Source organism: Mya arenaria, chromosome 7 (assembly GCF_026914265.1).
Source record: "Mya arenaria isolate MELC-2E11 chromosome 7, ASM2691426v1".
NCBI lineage: Eukaryota > Metazoa > Mollusca > Bivalvia > Myida > Myidae > Mya > Mya arenaria.
Genome location: NC_069128.1, coordinates 40,092,880 through 40,112,254, shown reverse-complemented (window position 1 = coordinate 40,112,254; position 19,375 = coordinate 40,092,880). Strand labels below are relative to the sequence as shown.

Genomic DNA, 19,375 nt, shown 5'->3' with positions numbered 1-19,375 from the left:
CAGGAGTTATATAAACCCATGCAAAATTTTTCATATCACCAGTGTAATAACTATGCAAATTAGATAACCGCATCACAGAAAAATGTATTCATACGCGCTGTCAAAAATTATAAACACACATTAGGAACGATGTTTCAAAAGAAATCATGTCGGTGTCAACAAACTCAATTCCACAAAGAAACAAATGGTGAAGAAGGCTGAGCTTAGTCCAAACAAACACCTCCCTGGTCACAGCGCCAGACAATACCTTCTCCAGAAATTGAATCATTATATGAATGACAACAATGCTCCTGCGAACCAGAAATTGCAAACACCGGTACACAAGAACATTTTATCTATAAACAACGATAGCCACATAAATCAAAATAAACACAAGGAAATGTCTGGAATCCTGTACTTCAGTGTAAAAAAACCCTGTCAACTTCCTCACAAAATGCTCATTCTAGGCCGTTCAAGCAATCCTCAAGCTCACACACTGTAACATCACTGATTCCACATGAACCCCACTTTTTCTGGTGGATTTTACAACATTTATGTAGCTCGAATTCACGACAGTAATGTTCTTGTGCACATCCGTTAAAATGACAAAATTCCATGCTGTAATCGACCAGCTACAAAGCGAATTCGCACTATTGAAAGCGACTGTGACGCTGACTTATGTTCTTTTCAAACTTCAACCGCAAAATGAATTGTACACAATCGCGTGATTACTTGCTATTATTATTGATTTGCTTAATTTAAATGGATTGAAATATGTATTTTTATTGTTTTTAAGTGAAACATTTGAAACTCAGTTGATAATTGTGACATGATTTATGTTTTGTATTGTTAATAAACTGTTTTTACGTCGGGCTATTTTCTTTCCTGCGGATGAAGCATCCTAGTAACACGCAATGTTAATTCTTCTCACTATGACAAGAGAAGTGTATTGAAGAAACTTTGACCTAGATTTCGTCCGTAAATGCGTTATGTTATAAATAGAATCTCAAATTCGTGTTTATTTTGTATCAAATGTATTAAACTCGTCATTTAAAAACGATACAAAATAAACACTCATTTGAGATCTTCTATGTAATTCATGCTTTGACTTCTTAAGTGAAACTTTGTAATTAACAATTGACACACATGCAATATATATCTTGATTTTTTGACCTTGCAATATTTTGTCAAATAATGTCTTAGAAAAACATGCAAAATTACTCATCTTATCAGCACATGTATCGTATCATGTAAGTTTAAAGTATGGGCGCAATATCTATATCGAAACCCACACTCAGTATTAATCCGATTCAGTGATGTTTATGTGAATTGTTGCTCTAAAATATTTAACTGAAATTTATTAATATTCGCGCGCTCGTTGACAAGACGATCAATGTTAACTGGCTTGTGATATCGATAATTTAGTTAAAATCTTTGAACGTTGGTTATATGATATGACACCTGGTATTTATTTCATACCCGGCGTCTGAAATAGTGCATGATTTCAACACTTAACAAAGACTCTACAAAAATTTCCGTCTAACATTCTGTGTTTTTTTTTGTTTTCCATCGACACGAAATGATGCCTTTTTAAATTTTGTTATTTAAACTTCTAAATTTATTTCAAGGTCTAAACTAAAAAAAACACACTATATTCCACCCACAGCCTAACCTAAAAGTCCCTATATAAGATGTTTAACATCTTATTGCTAAATTAAGGGCGGACTAGTTCATATGCTTTAATGACTGTTGGAAATACGACACCTGCATATCTTTTGTTTAATAAGTGTTCTATTAAATTCAGTTTCTTAAATGCGCTTCATCTAGCCTAATATACAAAAGAGCACTCATCTCTTGATGAAACCGACATCTGACCATTTTGCAATACAAACAAAATGTTCGAATGAACAAACAAAAGAAAATGATTCTGAATTATGTGAGTGCCTTGAAAATTATCATTCATATACAAATTAACGTTTATTATAGAGAGTGCAAATACTATTGCATTACCATTGATCTAAAGGTCGAGAATGGCGTTTCATCACTATTTTTCATTAAGCCTTGAACATTGTTACGATTTTTACGATGTTCAGCTTAGTATTGCAACATCATCTATTCTGCAAATGCTACTTAAAACGTATGAAATGTTTTCCTTAACGTTATGCATATGTCAAATACTTCAGAAAAAAAGAGACAAAGAATACATAAATACCTGCTCTCTTAAATTGCCATGCTTGCGTAAAAGAAGACACTATAATCATCCAATGTCCACTGAGGCACATTCCGACGTCAGAAACTGCCAAACCAACAATATAATAATTGTGAAACTTGTGTAATCGTTTGTCCTGTATAAAAACATACAAAGTCAAGGAGTTCTGCATCAATCCAATTATAAATATTAGCAGCACGTATATGCCATAAGCAACATACACAGACTTTGCATACTCTACTGGAACTGTAAGATTCCTTCCTGTAGCAAACATAACTTGATCCACTGCTCCAGGCATTATACGAACAGGAACAACCTTGATAAACTCACTTGAAGAGTACATCCTTTTGGATTTAAAGCAAGTTGTTCAATTTCATTAGTCCCTTTAGTTTTTCCCTTGCATGTGCCATTATTTAAATTATTGAACAGTACTTAAATAAATATTTCACAGAACATACCGCTGCAGCGACAACTAATGGACATAAAGGAAAATCGGCGAGGAATTTATATCCTAGTTAGAGCCCTCCGATGACACATTCTCATATTGGAAACCAATTGAGAGCCATGCCTCTTGCTTTCACAGATGTAATCAAGCACATTATATACGCTGCGGTAGCGCTGGCAAAGCCACTAAAGGGTTGTGTATATCATTTGTATTCTTCAAGGGTAATCTAAGTGCAATGCTAAACATTTTAAACACTACAGTTTCTAGTTGTTGCTTCTGTCCTAACACATTATCACCGCATGCGGGTCAGGGATGCGTTTTCAAAAGCCCACGAAAAATATTTCAGTTGCCAAAGCGATGAAGTGGAAGAAGTCAAAGCTGTTTTAGTTTCACACTAACAAGGGCATGTGGCAACATACATTTTTTTCTTCTTGCTGGTAAAATAGAAAAATGATAAGAGCCATAATTTGGTCCGACTTAAGGATGTCCGTTCCTATGTACAAATGTCATTTTATCAACGCGTTATGTACAGTGCGCTGAGGGACATGTACTTTTCGATGAATTTCAACATAAATAGCTATTATTCCAAAAGTGTGCCACATCAATGGTTAGAATACAATGCTGTTGATGAACTTACATCAAAACTGTTTAGAATGTAGCACAGTGTTTTGGTATTTGTTCTACATTCCTTGCCAATTGCATTGTTGCTCGCTGTCTGGTGAGAAAATTCAGCTAATTAGTTGTGTTCATTTATGTTGTCTATAAGTAAGTGATGGTGTTGTTTTTTTCTTGAATTTAATTGCATAGTATTTTAATAGTAAACACGATAATAATGCGAATCTAATCTCTTCGAGGCAAAACCTGGTATATGAAAATAATATTTGTTTTATGACTTGAAATTCTGTGTTTGTTTCTGCATGGACTGACACACATCTTGTTGACCTGTCCGGCTGATAATGCTGGCTATGGATAAAATGTCATGTTTGCGCATTGCCATTTTCTCGATTTGGACGTGACTCACACCAAGAAGAGATTATTGCAGGATGTATCACATACACATTTCATGATGAGACGAGTGCCCATCCGGAATAAGAATATATTAATGCATATATTGTATGTTTAACTTATGTGTTTTACCTTGACATTGTGCCTGTTAAGTAATTGCTATGTATTAAACCTTTGCATGCGTTTTGAATCAGCATTACCTTTGGTCTTCTAGCTTGTCCTTGTAGATTCCACCGTATAAGTGTCAAATATTGTCAGATAAACTGCAATTCACACTGCTTAGACTGAAGATCATGGAAGTTAAATATCCTTAATGAATTAAAAATACAAATGAGACACGGCGAAAGCTGGTTACCACGCAGTTTTCCTATCAAGTTCCTAAGTAACATCGGCTTAGTCAGGAACCTTGTGTGACAAAAAGTATTGTGGGCAGCTAATTTAAAATGGAACCAACTTTTGTTCTAGAAATAGATTACCAGTGGTTAAACCAGTTTATGCTTCAATTCATCAGACTTTTGTTTGGAAATACATGACACAAGCCATCTTACGTCTGAATCAAATGGTATATTATACACATGGCATGGGTTGAAATGTTCAACGACCGTATTTATCTTATTTTGGCAATGGTATTTTCCATGTACATTTCACAATCAACAATTTACGACATTTGCTATACCGTCGAGCCTGAACAATATTCATGTAAAGCTAATATATGTACAAAAAACGACCTACAGTCGGAACTCGCTTTGTCGATGTCTATTATCTCGATCCTCGGGTTATGTCGAATTATTTATTTTTGGAATTCTTCGGTTAAGGTACACACTTTTTTGTATTTCGATTATATCAATTATTTGTTATCTAGAAGTATTTCCCGAGGTCCCAACGACTTAGGCATAGCGATTTTTAACTGAATTCGGATAAGAGAGGTCAACTGTATATGTCAAATTAGTGTTATGTCCATTTATGAGAACAATAGGAAACGTAAGTATAGTAAGAGTAGTGAAGGTTTGGTGCGAACAATACAACAATACAACATTAAAGGCACATAATACAGGCGATATAAAAATATTTGCGATTTTTGGAGCTTTTTTAACCGGTGAATTTGTGGCCACGTAGCTATTATTTCAATGAATATTCCATTTATAACGGCTGATGTATTTTTATCTGTATACACATCCTATGTTGTTTTTTTCTTGTTTTGATTATTAAAGTCGAATGAGTTAAGCATGATAACGCATTAAAAAATGCATCATCCAATATTAAGGGCCTTTAAATACAATAACTTTTATATATGTAAACTGATTCTACCACAACCGATTCGCAGACATGAATTTGCATTTAGGCTGCGTGTTCAAAGCCAATTACGACACATGTTCGTTTTAATATTTGCAAACGTCCATTTCGTTATTTTATTTGTACCAAATTCAAGAAGATTCCGTGCTTAGTTTGCTATACCACCTACAAAAAGCTTTGTAAGAATTGCTAATGCATAATGCTTCATCATCAAATGTTTGTCTTTAAAAAAATAATATTCCCTTATATAATAATCAGTATAAGTATGCTAGTATAAGTAAATATATATAGATTACGTGCAGATTACATTTGCATTGCTTGTTAGCTTCATTTAGAACGTTTGTCAACGTATATTGAATATCGTTCACAACTATATGATTTTCCCCACTGTTCAGTACAGTACACAATTTTCCAAATAGGAAAGCTATTATACTGTAAGTTTTAGGTTTATTTATTTCAACCGATGTTCCGGCTATCCAGTACATTGATGGCGTTCGTGTCATTTACTAACATCCCTAGAATTTATTTGATACAAATTATTTTACAGTGAATTATAACTTCTTCTTCAGCTATAAATGTATAAATGAATCACTAATCTGCATAAGCATTTAAAGGGACTTAAATACATCGAAATATTCTAAAACAAACCATTATACATAATAGCTTTGGTGAGTCATGCAAACTATAGAGTTAAGAGAGCATTTGATTCTTATTGTTTTGATAACTGTTTAAATTTTGTTCATCATTAATTAGTTATTAGGGATTTGTCATCAAAGTAGAGAATACATGAACATGGAAGGTTTTTTTAACGGTATAAGTTATGTTTTCTCCCTTGTATCATGACAATTTCTTTACCAAAAATATGTTTTAAAATAAGATACCTTAATGATAGATGTGTTATTCATGCACAGGGTGGAACAAAGTTAACTCGAAAAATCATGTGACGAATACTGGTTTATTTGCCTTAATTTTATAACATCTGTGTCAATTTAGTGAACCTCAATTACATTTCTAGTAATTCTTCGAGAGTAATTGCATTTCTATGGACAGAAGTTGTCATGTCCTTTACCATTAGCATATCTAAGATGCGCGAAGTAACTATCGAAACAATGACGTCACTGCCTGCGGTCAATGTTAATTTAATTGTCAATTCTTTCTAAACCATGATAGATAATGTATATTTGTACGCATACATATCCGTCTTATAAAGCCTATGAGGAAACTATCAGTTTTAAGCTACAAAGGTCAATGAAGAGTAAATGATTAAAGATAAGCCCAAATTAATTGTCAAATGACGTTCTCCAATATGATTAGTCAAAATTTATTATAGAATCCATCGTTCAATCTTGTGCCAGGCTTACGGTACACGTGTTCAAATTATGAGTACAAGTTTTATTCAGTGCAGAAGACAGGTCGCGAGGGATTTGTTATCCTCTTATTCATACGAGCGGGTCTTATATTCACCACATTGCTTTATCGTGTTGTATTTTAGAGGTAATGAAATGACCACGTTGTGATTTGATACATGTATAACATTTAACGATTAAAATTCGACATGTTGCATTTTATTGGGGTATGGTATGCAATGGGGCTGTTCAAAATGGGTGGAGTCCGAAGGACATTTATATTTATTTAAATCTACATTTCTGCTAAAATTAATAGATTATTCAAGAGCATTTTCTCTTTTTTCTTTCACTTGTTGTTCTCAACGGTGGGTAAATTAGAACAGCTATCGTAACCTAATTTTATACAACAATGAATGCACAGATAAAATAGGTCAAGGTCAGGAATATTATAAATACGTTATAACTGTATAACAAGTAGAAAAAAAAATAACTTGAGCTATGAAAAATTAACAATAACAAGAAAACAGCAAATATATTGCCACCTTCAAAGTTCTTATTATATCTCGCGATTATACGCGATACTAGCGTTTGTTAAGTCACAGATTTTCAAATTGGAGAGAAATTCCAGTCAATTTACTTGTTGATCGTTATGTTGAAGAATCAGTTGGTGTATGAATCATGTTGGAATACGGTGTTGGACAAATCAGCAAGTACAATGTCATTTCTTTGGAAATTAACATTCAATTTTGATGAAACGACAGTGGCGGTGGGTGGGGTAACGTGAACTTTCGCGGAAGCAAAGCTAGAGGACGCGAGAAGACTTAGTGTTGAACTGAGCTCTTTCTTCTGGACGTTGCTGGGTGCACTACAAAATGTTATTATTCCGTATCTCGATTTCATGTTTTGTCAAATGATTTATTTTTACCAAATGTCAATTCCAAATTCGGAAATAAAACGTCATCATTGTAAGTTAATATTTTGTTCCATCCATCATGAAATCATCTACATTAAAATCAATCAAATTATCGTTGCTTATTTTGTTTTAACTGTTTACTGCAGATTACAGTTTTGCATGTCGCCAATAATTTTACTACGATTTCATTGAAAAAAATAGTTCCGTAGTAAATATGCCCCGCCCATTAGTATAATTGCGCCCAATGACGGGAAAGAAGTATCGAACAAACACACGCGATTTCGATGGGAAATGCTATTGCACTTTATACAGAAATAATGTGAAATTGATAAACAACAACCATCGTTAAGGAATGAAGTGTTAATGTAAATATTGGTAAATGGTATTCCTTACAGAAATGAGTACATTCTGTGCATACATATTGTAGATCGGTTCGTACATAACTGTATTGTGATTGAAATCCAGTTGTGTGACGTCAGCAGTCCATTAATCATTGTGGCCTGTCCGCACATGTCCAAATTTAATATATAGACCGCTGACGTCATTAAAATTTTAAGTGCGGCTTTGTTGATTTTCAAACGGCGAGAAATTGTCGCTAGTAACGATTGCAAGAGGAATTGTTGTTATAATACTAAATGGTAATATAACATGTTTGTCAAAAGCCCTCAAAGGTGAATGGACATTTACTAATGATTCGATCCATTTACACTTTCGGGGGCTAACTAGCCGCTCCTTATACCTAAGAGGTTTGTATTATTTCTGAAATAATGTGAGCAGTGACATGAGTTGGAAGTTCCAAGGTACCGTCACATCTAGTCACATAATCATTAGATGTCAGTAGATCCGAAGAATCAAGCGGAGAAACAATGAGATCCGTTGCGATGCCCTATCCTTGTTTTAAATAACCCATTCGAAACGCACGTTCTTCTACTAAACTTTCGAGGCTGTATGTTGTATCATGCGAAAGAGCTCGAATATATTTACCCAAAAGGGCAATGCGATTCACGCACCGTTTAGTTTCATACAGCTGTAATGCGTGATCTGTATGCGAATTTCACTTCAAAGGCTTTCCCGTGTAATTTATGATTTTCGTAACAATTGCTAATTGCATTTTTTTTTGCCAAAAAAGCAAACAGTTGCTGGCAAGATTTTATAAAGCAAAATTAAAAACCGAAAATTAAGACTGTTTTGCAATACACTACAGCGTATATATGAATCGGGATTGTGTGTAAAAAAAAATTTTCATTTGATTTTTCGTGCACAAAAAAAAAATCAATTCAAAGACTTTGTCTAGAAAAAAAGAATTAAATATTTATCTCATTTTAAATGGTCGTATAATAAGCATCACGAAAATAAGGCTGAAGAATTAAAAGCAATTAAATGCAATCATGTGTTTTTTACGGTAAAAGACAATACATTGGTACTTCGACAACGCCAATATCATGAACAGAACAAATCAGAACATTTATTTCCAACAATCTGGCAAAACATGTGCATAAAAAATGGCGATATCATGAGACGATTATTTTAAATAGCACATGCCTGCAAATGAGGTGGTAATCGTTGTAAACATAGTCAGTTTGTTGAACTTACTACTCGGCCATAGATACAAATCAGCTCAAATTAGCAGACACTTAACGTATTGGACACCACGTGGTTAATGTGGTTACGTAGTCAAGCCACTTTATATATATATATTATGAATTATAAGATGAAATGTGTTTTCTTTGTACAGCATATGTGTTTTTGTGCTTTTTTTGTTGTAGAATGTAGTGTTGTGTGCGTTAATGTTGTGTTTATTATGTATGTTGTGAATTTCTTGGAAGAAAGGAAAAGCAGTTTTAATTTATAATTGTTATTTTACTTTCTGACCGTGTAAGGATAGATAATAAGTTATGATAAGGAATGGTCAAGTATAATATTCTTTGAAGATGTTTTGAGTAGTTCAGAGAAAGAAATGGGATTTTACTTATGACTTATTATTGGTATTATTTTAAATTGAAGAGTTTGTCACACAAATAATCAATACCCAGCATTTTCTCACTGCCTAATGTGTTATTTCGAAATGCTGATGTGTTTTGTTATTCTTATTAGCGGTTAATGTAAATGTTATTTTTTTTCAAACAGTTAAATACGAGAACTAAAGTCATGTCTGAGGAAACAGTTTCCTTAAATATGAGGTCAACGATGCCTTTTAGTTTCACGGCTAAATTAAGATTATTTTTTATCAGATCAATAAATTTTTAGTATCTAATTACAAGGAGTAGAGGGTGCTTTAGATAAAAAAAACTTGTTTTGGCGTCAGTTATGAAAAACATATACGTTATAATCCAAACCAAACTATGACTTAGGGTCGCCTTTATGAAATCAGTGAATACAGATGATACGGGATGATAAATAATCTTATTTAGAGATAATCATTCCACGGATTACAATTCGTGCTTTAAACTTAATAAATATACTTAATTTTGTGCACGAAGTCTATTTAGTAAGCGTTTTCCGATCCTTTGGCACAGATAAGTTGGCATCCAGTTACAATATATATGCAAAAAGCTACAGAAACATACTCCGTAGCCAAAATTTCAAACATAAACCCGGTTTAGTGGCAATAGGCAAACACAAAAGACATAGAACACAAATTCACAAACAATATATATGCAGAAAGCTACAGAAACATGCTCATTAGCAGAAAGTTTAAACATAAACCCGGTTTAGTTGCAATGGGCAAACGCCAAAGACATAGAACACAGATTCACAAAAAAAGAAACATAGAACAGCAAAACTCTACAAACAGCACAGTGCATAAATACTAAATATATATATAAATAATTGGTATGTTAATCAATAATTGTTAGGTACCGCCTTGGAACGGTCAGTAAAATGTAAATTTACTGGGGGGTTAAACCAGCTTATGTGCACAAACATCACTCTTATCCCAACAGTTCTTAATAAAGATAAAACGCAAAAGGTAAATCTTATCAAAGCAAAGCTAGCTTTCATTGGGTTAGATCAGAAGTTACGAAGAATTACCATGTCTGATGTGTTTTAGTTTCTGTTTTTAAGGCAAACGTTGATAGTTCCCTAATAAACATAAGCGGAAATCACATGTCTAGTAAATAGCTTTAAATATTAGATATGGCAGGGTCAGTCATAATCTGTCTATTGTATTTATGTTTTCAGAATTATATGTCGATTAATTTCTGGAAAAGATATTATACTTTCGAAAAAATTGTCAAGAGACACTCAATTCCGGCGAAAACATTTTAACTTAATTCATATTATGTACTGCATATATATTTGCAGAAAAATATGAGTTATCATTTCCACCGGCAACAACAACAATAACAGCAACGACATCAACAACAGCAAGAAGTTACTTCACCATTATTGATCAGTTAGGATTATAATCATTAAAATATTGCAACGGCAGAAGACGGCCGAAATACAGTTGATTAAATACAAAAATCATTTGGCATTATAATAATGATTTTCGACAATACAAATAGGACGATTTAATAACAACTCGATATGTAAAAGTATTTTGCAACTTGTAAAAACTAGCATTGAGCATCAAGCTGAAATCGATGGCCAAATTGAAAAACTTGTTACACCTTGGCACATGTGAATCACAAATGGCTTGATGTTTAAGAATGTAAAACAGATCTGTTTAGCACATTCTTAGTGAGATATTTGGGTTTTTATCATTGTTTGATCAGATTCTTATCAACACAATGTGTAAAAGACAAAAGGAATGCAAATTCTCGGAAACCTTACATTATTTTAAACACGGTTACCGTGAACAAGTTTATAGGACATCTTCAAGATAGGTGCAGGTTAGTGTTCTCATATTTTGTTTGACTCCCCTTCATTTTTATGTACTGAATAATCTTCTAGTTTGTTCTACGAGATATATTAAGTTATTTTCCGAGACTGCATAATAAATAACGCCAATCCTTGCTGCTTAATGCGGACAAGCCTTAGTCATAAGGATAACTTGAATTAAATTAAATAACCAAAAGGATATACCAGAAGGCAGTTTATGCCTCTAGAATGGAGATGAACGATGCATTTTATATATGGTACACAGTAATCTGAAACTTACCAAACTCGGGGTGCAGATAATAAAATGTGTTTAATTATTCTATTTGTCGTACTGCAATTTGATACAAATGTATATGGAATATTCTTTTTACTCATTAAAAGGTCTGAAATGCGTGCATAAATCTTGCCAACACCAATTACTATGTTCTTTTTTAAGGTATTTCCACAGTATCAAATGTTCAACTTCCGATATAATATCAAGGTCACGTTAGACGTCATATTTGTATAAATTGGTAAAAAAAAATTGTATTAAAGGATGTTGTTGAAATAAAACCATTCACGCTTAAGGAACAAAAATGCGCACTGGTGGTGTACAAAATATTGTATTATACTATTTTGACAAATAAAATTATTAAGATGCACTATATTATCAAAACATTAATTTGAAAAACAGTAGATATGAAATAAAGATAAGGTAACATGTTCTTACAACTCTTCAAATATGTGTTGTGATTAGTTGTGATATGATTGTATGGTCATAATGTCTTTATATGGTCAAAATAGGGTTCACTTTCATAAGAAAATCATACAAGGAATAAAGAAGAAAAAAACAACATCAATACCAACAATCATACTAATAAACATTATTAAGTATAAAACTGTTAGCCGCAAGCTTATCATGATGAGTCCATTTATGTGTGTTGATCTTTTTCTGCTTGCTTGAGAGCCGCGTCCCTCCGGGTTTGGTTTGTCCGGGCTGTAACCTGACAATGCACGGGAACAAATTAATATAACTTGAAACAAGTGTTCACCATGAGAATCCTATGTGTCGCTTACAATAGCTATGCATATAGGTAAAGGGACAAGGTCACACATGCACTGTTGGACTCGACGTTGTTGGTGCGTAACAAAAAAACATCCAATTTCTATATTACTACGTTTCAAATGAAAGTTTTGGGACAAGTGTGAAGTTATTGCCATGCAATATAGTTTAAGGACCCTGCAGACTCATGATCCAGAGAACTCTTGTATGACTGACCGTTCCAGGGTGGTTATCTAATATTTTATCGGTAAAGCTGTCTTGATGCATGTGTGGCCCAAGCACATATGCCTCATTTTAATATGAAGCAATACGCAACAAACCTGGCGCATAATTTCTCGCTGAATCTATTTGATATAATGTGTGTAGATATGTTGTATTGTTTTTAATCAGTTGACGGTATACACCTCTGTACTTACTTAAGCAGTAATACTCAAGCCAATGCTGCTTGCTTAATTTTGCTGTAAAGTTTCGTAACTAATCATTTTTGCGCGCCTCAAGATTGCATGCTATTTAGGATATTTTAAATAAATAATGATTCGAAGCTCTGTGTTTACTTAATACAATCACATTTAAAATCCCAGGCGAACATCGTGGCATGCTGGTTAACAATTCTTTTACAAATGCACCTCTTTTGCTATTATATTTTTGGAGATACACTCGACACAATTTGCTACGGACAGATAAAAAGACAACCATGCCAAAATCAATATGCCCCTCTTCTCATCATCTTTGCTATGTAAATGTGTTTCTTGCATATTCAACTTGAACAAATGTTTTCATTTCGTCAATCAATTTAATGCGACAAGCAAATAATTTAATGGCATGACAAAGGGGTTACACCTTCAGGATTATGAAGATATCTGCATCTCATATAGATGATACTGCCGTTGAATAAACAAAAACAGTATTTAAGCTCAAATTTAACGGTAAGAGCTTTGAAAGTAAAACACTTATTTATTATTGAGGGTGTTCAGATCTTATTTATCTCAGAAATATAGAAGCACTTATACATTAAAAAACAAATTAATGCACAACAGAAAAGACACACCATGACATATTTCAACTGAAATATATTTCAATGTAATTTAGAAAAGATGAAATATGTGCAAGTGTATGTACACATGCATTACTAAACAATCGTTTAAAACCATGTGTGGTTTGCTGCTTAAGCTTCAGGAATGCCAGATTACTGATTAAAGTTATAACTTTTACTATGTATTTCTCAGGTTCAAACGGCCGAACTGTATATTTAAGCTCAATAGTGCGTATTTGAAATAATAAACATGTTGCTATTGCTAAATGAGTTTGCAACTATACTGAATCAATAGCACATTACTTGCCTCGCATTCAAAATATCGGAACATATGTTAGCCTAGAAAAAAGTTAAAAGGAGTGACGAATAATATCCACTGCGTCTTTATCAGTAGGAGAGGCGTGTGATTGATGTCTTAATATGATAGCAACGTAAGACAACTTGCAAGGATGCCAAATGCGGAGACCATTCTAATAAGTTAACGTATATGATGCAGATTAACACCAGCAACAGTGGTCCAGCCCATTACATGAGCTTTCCGTCCGCTTTTTTATGTTGACAAGGGGTTGACAGTGTTACAATTGCCATTGCTGTTAATGAGTTTTTTTCTGTTTTACATTGTATTGTTAATATTGTTTTAGTTGTAATGGCCGTTTGTTTCTAGTTGTGCGTGGCAAAATATTCTAGTAATCAATCACTGTCAAAGAGAAGTAAGTTAAGCGGACAAGAGATGATCAGGGGATGCTCACACACGCCATTAAGTCAAGATGTCTCATTTGCCATTGATGTTGTGTTTCCTATCGTTACTTTAACTTCGTGTTGTTTTTTATCATACTATGTTAATTTCTTGAATCATTGACACAATGTTGATATTTTATATTCCAATAAATATCACTTTAACCGATTGCCAGTGTAGTTTACACCAAGCAATGTTTTGCTTTGGAAAATGGAAATGGATAATTAAAGCTGCACTCTCACAGAATGTTAGTTTTGACACTTTTTATTTTATTACTTTTGCCTCAGAGCCGGCTGGTTATGGCATCTTTTATTTTGATTCAGTCATAATAGGTTACTCACAACAGAACAAATCTCAATTGTTTGGTTAACTGCCGAAATGTTTCATTTTTTAGCCTTTGTTACATCAATGTTCGTGCTTAAATATGCTAAACTGAGATCTGATTTTATGTCACCAGTCTTATATCTCTTCTTTCCAGACATATGCACAAAACATTGCCCATTCAAAATATTCAAAAAATAAAAGAAAACATTGTCAAAACTGTTAAATGTTAAAGATGAACACTAACTTCCAAATCAGATTAACCACAATTAAAGAGATTGTTTTAAAATTCCTAAGAGGATGAGTTCATGTCGAAAGCAATAGTTCTTGTAAAGAAAACCGAATTCAATTCGAAAGAAATGCGCATAAAACATGGTATTTCTAACTTATGAGACTATAGTAGACCAGAGTAAATCTTTGACCGTTCACCAATCATTTAATATATTTGGGTTTTCTGCAATTTAATACACAGTTACAATCAGTTAAGTAAGAAGCTAAAGGTTCATCAGACAAAATTTCCTTTTTATACATGTGTATGTATTGACATTGGATAAGAGTGTCACTTTAAACAGAGGATATCCAATGGGATTCATCTACTTTTGGAAATAATGCATTTCAAACAGAGGGATAGATGAGGTATGGAAAGGCTCTGAAGATGTTACATGGAACGAATGAACATCGACTGGGTTTTTAGACATATTTTAAAACTAGAAATTGTTCAGCATAATACATGATTTACTCTTTCACTAATTCGTTGATAAAACATCTACTGGACATGTAATGACTGACATCAATTGAGATTGGAAAATATTTTAAAGATGATAAAAGTACCACTCTATGTTTGGACAGGTTATTTAAGGGGTACATGCAGCACAAATGACAACAGAAAGGTTTATATAAGTTTTGGAAATGACTCATACAACACAAATAAAAATCAAATGCTGTTTTGATAGATGTAAGAGATGCTACAGGTTATCACAAGTTGTTGTTAATACTATAAATTACACAAGATTCTAGAAATATTTCGATAATTGAATGAACAACTAGCACCGTATTTTGAAAAAAAAATATAGAAGCTCCCGATAAGAAATTACAGAAACTTTCTACAGACCTCGTCAATACCGCCATATCGATAGCCATATCAATATTTTGGACATACATAACATTTATATAATTATATTCACTATGTTTTGTCATTGTATGGCTAAAATAAAGAATGCATCAATTAAAAATGGACAGTTACAAAGTGCTTCAATCAATTAGCTTAGGCCAATACAATTTGTGTTGATGCTGATTTTGGAATATTATTTAGCCTATGTAAACGCATAATGACATAATTCTGGTTTGACAGACATACATGACAAGAATGGAGCAACTAAATAATCAGGTCTACAAATGGAATTTATATTCCGCTTTTGTTCGTTTTATTCGATTGGCGATAAAAGCAAGGAAAATGAGCGGGTGCTTTCCCAGAAGTGTTATTTAACCTTTCTAAAGAGTGAATCATTTGGCAGCATCCATGACACAAATGAAGATGCATTTCCGAGTAAAAAGGCTATTTTCACAGCTGTTATACAGACAGATTTACAATGCTTTTCTTACCTCTAAACTGCTTGAGCATTTTACAAATGCAAAATTTACGGGCATGTTTTGGGCGCAGTTTAGTGAGCAAGCAACATATGTTTATATGTATTTACGATAAATATTTATGTAATTGAACGTATGTCAATGAAAAACATCTCACTTAAAAAGAGACCAAGGAATAATTCAGTCAATAAAGCGTCAAGGACATGCCTACCAGAATGTACAGAAAGTGTTGAAATCAAAATATATATATTTATATATTGAATACGTCGTTACATAGTTACACTGATAAATGGTTTCAACAACCATGAACTGCCGTTGTTCGAAAATATCTGATTGTCAGCACAGATTTTATTCCTATGCTAAGTTAACTGAAAGCTAATACTCAGTTCGTGTACAGCGCATTACAACGATACAATCGCAAATGCCCTTATCTTATTTTGTTCACAATGCAGACTAATGGAAACTACATGTACAGGGTTATACTTAAAAGTGTTAAGGTTGCTGGACCACAACAAAATATTGCTTCGTTTTTATATGTCATATGACTCCTTGTTACCTCTTTTTCATGAATCTCCAAAACGAAACTTCAACTTTAACAATATTTTTATATGAACAACATAAATGTTGTATATGTCAACACGAAATATCCAAATGAAGATAGTTGTGTATGTTGCTATCTTGATTTTATTCCGTCACTATTTACAACGTTCATTTGACACAGAATCTACCACATTTCTTGGGTCATCTCTCAATCGATCGATCAACAATGAAAAAAGATCTTGCAAAACAATTTCAATACAACAGTTATGTCTTCAAATATAACATATATCATGAGTTAGCTTTAAAATACATACAAGCAAGCACTGTACATACCATTGATTCAACCGAAATGTGGAGGAATGACTACTTGAATATATATAACGACCCGGAAGCATCTCGTTGTGGGTCGACAACAAAGGTTGTGAGGCGTTACATGTATCCATACGTATTCATACTATTAACTGTGACTCAGATTCTGCTTCTTATTCCAATAGACTTACTTAGAAAAAAAGAGTTTAAATATTGTACATTTCATCCCTATTAACAAGATAAAACATTCCTCCGGGACTTATCGTTACCCAGCCACAATTCGAGTGGCCTACGTCTCTGAAATATACCTTGTTCAAATTGTAAGTATCATGTTTAATTGTAAAATTCGATTCACATATAAGCATTTATACTTTTCCGGTTATGTAAGAAAAGGAATATAAGGACATGAGGATTAAATTAAAGAACATGATTACATTTGGCGTGCAATTACTCTCCTGACATATAATTTCACTCTCCAATCAATGTTAATGTTTTTATTGGAAAGGATCGTGACTGTGAAATGGTAAATCTAACTGAATGAAAACTGTTTTTAAGGTTTTGGTACGGAGGAGAAATACATATATTTTCCAAAAACGACGAAAGAGTTCATTGCCTTCTCATGGGAAACAACATGAGTATCATGTTACTGAACGCAATAGTTATAATATATCAGTTAACTATGAAAAACATTAAACGACTTCTCTGCAGACAATATTTAATTAGATGTTTACCGCTAATGTGAAGGAAGTAGTATTTACAACAAAGGTATATCATTTAAAAACTATATCCGTAAAGTGTTTTACAAAAAAATACTGATATGTTTATTTTTCGTAACCATCATTTGTTTTATTAACGATATGATATGCATAAGATGCAAAACCAACACAATGAGCGATGTGTATAATACCTAGAAGATAGTTGGATATTACATTATTTTATCATTTTATTAATAAAGTGTTACATTACCTTTTAAAAACTGATAATGTCACACAAAAGTCAAATCGTTAATGCAACTTTTTCACGTACTGTTCATAAAAAGGGGTTTTCAATCATTTCAACGATTCTTTTATAACAGTCTGATATAACGCCATTCCATTACGGTTGATAAAAACCGCAAATGTGAAGGTCAGTCAAAGAAAGATAAATTTATACTTCTCAGGACAATTTCGTACCTAAATAACCACAAATATACATACCATTTTTATCTTATGTCAAACGCAAAAAGTGGGACATTCTTGTAACTTGTGATTGCAAATAAACTGAACGACACGTGCTTGTCAAACAGTTATATAAGGAACGGTCGAAGCGCCATTTTGCATTGAGACCTTAAACCTTGTTTTCACACAAAAAGATCTTCGGAACTTACTATTTATGAATATCATTATTTCTTTTAGTGTAATTATGCATACATTTGCCTGGAAAAATACATTCGCAGCGTTTCAGTTGTATGACAACTATACAATTCCTTTAAATTCCTTATCATTTTAAATCTAATTGACTTTAGCAATTAAAAAGTATGTTATGTTTCGCCTCAGAAAATTCACTTATGAATTGTTTTTGCATAAGATCAGAAGAATCTAATATTAAACTCGGCGATATTCATGTAGATTTTATTTCTCATTGTAGGTATTTGACTGAAGTTAGATTATACAACCTTCTAATAAAAAATATAAACTTAAAATAGCATTCTCGATGAATAAATGAATATATCGGTTTACGATGAACAAAAAAGAAACAGGATGAATTATATTAAGACCTTGAAAGTAGAAACGACATTTTCTTTTCAGAGATATTTAATAAATTCGCTACTCTTTTCTACCTGTACATATTGCTGAACTAAAGTTTGTTAAGGTTTTAAAGTCATGTTATAACACGTACTTATAATCAGTTTTATAAAATGGGATAAACACGGCAAGAAATCCCAAACAAATGCCAACTTACTGTATATTTATGCGAAAAGCTACGGAAACAAGCTCAGTAGCAATAAGTTCAAACATAAACCCGGTTTAATGGCACTGGGCATACGCCAAAGACATAAAAACAAAAAAACATTGAAGAACAGCACGGAATTCCACAAACAGCGCAGTGCATACATACTATATATATATATATATATATATATATATATATATATACATATATATAAAACTAGGTATGTTTATCAAAAACTGTTAGATACCGCCTTGGAACAGTCAGCAAAATGTAAGGTTTAAACCAGTCTGTGTGCATGACCTCACTCTTATTCCAACAATCCTGAATAAAGTAAAAACGTAAAAGGTAAATCTGATCAAAATGTGCATGAACTTGAGGAAACATTCCGTATAATTGCACTTGATAAACGCCAAAGACAAAGCACACTAAAACAAACAATCACAAACCCGAAACATGGACCAACATCACACAACTCCACAAACAACTCAGAACATATATACTAGGGGTGTTCATCATGGACACTCGTATTCCACAAATTAAGGGTATCGATTATCATCTACATTATTGTAGTGTTATTTAATGTAACATCCGAGTAATTATAAAAAAAAAAACTTAGCCAGTTAATTAAACATTTTCATATCATAATTTGTCTTAGAAATTAGACTTTAAATGTCCCTTGGATTGTCGGTTGTGTTACATGGGACGGCGACTGCCGCACGTATCAGAACTGCCAATAAAGTTTCAATTTAGCTGATACTCTCTGTTTATTGTGTATGCTTGCAAGGATCTTTTGCTGACAATGTATGCATAATTCAGGGCAGATTACTCCAATATGACTACTCAGTGTAACAAACCTTTTTACC

At 33.0% G+C, this 19,375-nt stretch overlaps 1 protein-coding gene across 1 annotated transcript in view; it reads right to left on the bottom strand.

Moving 5' to 3' along the window:
* Positions 1-19,375, bottom strand: part of LOC128241134 (parapinopsin-like) — a 77,658-nt gene that overhangs the window by 5,770 nt on the left and 52,513 nt on the right. The gene's annotated exons all lie outside the window — the stretch shown is intronic.